This window comes from Pinus tabuliformis, chromosome 3_2 (assembly GCF_031772625.1).
Source record: "Pinus tabuliformis cultivar Carrire ecotype Pingquan chromosome 3_2, CPIR1, whole genome shotgun sequence".
Taxonomy (NCBI): Eukaryota; Viridiplantae; Streptophyta; class Pinopsida; order Pinales; family Pinaceae; genus Pinus; species Pinus tabuliformis.
In genome coordinates this window covers 1,092,002,145-1,092,004,581 of record NC_142302.1, presented here as the reverse complement: position 1 = coordinate 1,092,004,581, position 2,437 = coordinate 1,092,002,145, and the positions used below count along the sequence as shown (strand labels likewise).

Here is a 2,437-nt window from a genome sequence, read left to right as displayed (position 1 = left end):
GGCCAGGACTTTTAAAAGAAATTTTGATCCACGTTTATGACATAGCAAATTATATTTTATTTATTTTTAAGTTGATTTATTTAATTACACAGACTCATTTATTATCAACATAGATTCATCTTAATTTCCAATCTACGAAGCACCAGAAAGGATCAGAAAAAAATGAGATAATGATAAAAGATGGATTTCCATTAAGCAACTCAACTTTGATAATGTGGGTTGATAGAAAACAGCCACGAAAAGTAGATTCATGTATTTTAAGTTATAGATTTAAGGCCTATAAGCACGCACCAAAAAGGATCAGGAAAAAATTGAGATCATGAATTAAGACAGATCTACTTTGGTGTGCTCATATGTGTTGTGCGCTTTCCTTTCAGCAACTCAACTTTGATAATGTGGATTGATAGAAAACAGCCAAGAAAAGTAGTACCAAATAGTTTCTTTTGACAAGTGATACCTTGGAGCATTATTGATGGTACTTTATTTTTATCTTCGTAAAATACAATATTGGGTCAACATATGCTGAAGTAAGTGTTAAAATCTCTTCAATTATCTGGTTGTAGAATTTAATATGGATTCATTTTGTAATTGTATTTATGTTTGCCAAATTTAATGTGTAACTGTTTTATTTTTAAATTTTACTTTTGAGGCAACATTGTGTGTTTATTTTATTTTTTATTAATTGATTTTTTTTTTTAGCTGACATGAGTTATAGATGTACATCTCACCCACCTGGGATGTAGAAAGCACCTCTTGATGCAATTATGTCAACTTTACTCTGCTTTCAAGCTAGGAAGATTGTACCTCTCTATATGACTTACATAGCTGTGAATTTGGAAAATATAAGTAGAATGCTGTGGAAGTTATCTAGGTGATTTATCGCTTTATAGAAGTTTTCCAATGTACTTTTTGTTGTTGCAGGCTGAAAGTGCCATACTTGCATTGAACTGTAGTGGTGCAATTGTGGGATCTTTGCCTATAAGGTACATCTTTTATTTGATGCAGTAAATTAATTTGCAGACTTGCCAGTAAATTGTTGGTATGATTTTCTCTAATCTAGTTTAATGGTTTATATTTGTATTTTCCTGTTGGGAGCAGGGTAAGTCCATCAAAGACACCAGTGCGGCCCCGCATCCCCCATCCTACCATGCATTGAAGAATTACTGGAAGCTACACTGCAATGCCTGTGAATCATATGCATTGTTCTTTGAGAGTTTGAGCAAAGGATATTTTTGTGAGAAGTAATGGTGTTCTGGAGTAGCAGTTTTTTGATAGTTATCCAAAATACGAAGAGTAAAACTAGTTTTAGCTTGAAACATTAAGGTCTTTTAAGACCCAATTGCAGATGCAATTAGATTCAAGCAAGGGTTTCTTCTGATAAGTACCCAGACTCAATGAGCATCTTATTTATCTGTTTATGGAGATTATGGAGATCAATTAGGTATCACTATATCTACTGCCCATGAGCATGCAAATGCGTTTCAAGATGAAATCTTAGAGGAGTTGTGTTCATTTATTGAGACAGGAATATGTGCCAATAGAAATATCTTTTTATCATGTGAAAGGCGAGGATAAGCGGCATTATGTGCATACAGGTTTGGGCACAAGAATTGTTCACCTCAACTGATATTTAAATCAATATGGTAGTTTCCACAATTTGTTTCGCAAGACAGCTTCCAAAATAAGTTATCTCTGCAAGAAACACGCAGCTGTTACGTTCATCCAATAAGTATTGAAAATTTACCTTACATGATGCATCATCTTCATTGATTTCATCATTCTTTGGCTTATTTGTTGGGATAAAGCAGATTAAGATTGTGCTCAATACTATTTTTGTTTCGGTTATTTTCTTAGCTAAACCTATGTCAACTTTTGCATTTTAGAACAATGTTGTGCTTAATTTTGTCTACTATTGTCGTGGATTATGTTTCTGGGTTCATTACCTTCTGTTTTGAGTATAAATTTCGAGTGGACTTGGCTTGGCACTTTGACATGCCTGTCAGAGTAGCCTCTTGTTACTGTGTTTGCTTTATAGATAAAAACGCTGCATTTTTATTGTCCTTGCTATAGTATTTTTTTCATTGAATTTGGGATTTCATTCCATGTAGATATGACTACTTTTGTACATTTTAGCAAGTTTTCTAACATAAACAGAGTCAAGACAGAACTGCACGATAATCTACGCATTTGAACAATAGCTATTGCAACTTTTAATATTGTCAACTCCTTAACTGCCTTCTTGTGGCAACATGCTGAGTTATTCTTGCATGTTAACGTTTGTGTTTTTATGGTTTGTACATTAGAAGCGAGCAGGAGGTGTTTCTAATTGCAAGTGTAGACTTCGATTCAGTGTTAAGTGATTGTGGACTTGCCCAGCACTGTCATCACATTATAACTGTTTTTGTTTCTAATAAAATTTATGTGGTAAATATGTTCG

General features: G+C 33.6%; 1 long non-coding RNA gene across 1 annotated transcript; it reads left to right on the top strand.

Annotated features, from left to right (window-relative positions):
• The first annotated feature begins 21 nt into the window (after nt 1-21).
• Nucleotides 22-1,668, top strand: LOC149184477 (uncharacterized). Its single transcript, XR_016257787.1, has 2 exons — nt 22-983; nt 1,099-1,668. It is a non-coding gene; the product is annotated as an uncharacterized LOC149184477 (long non-coding RNA).
• The last annotated feature ends 769 nt before the right edge of the window (nt 1,669-2,437 follow it).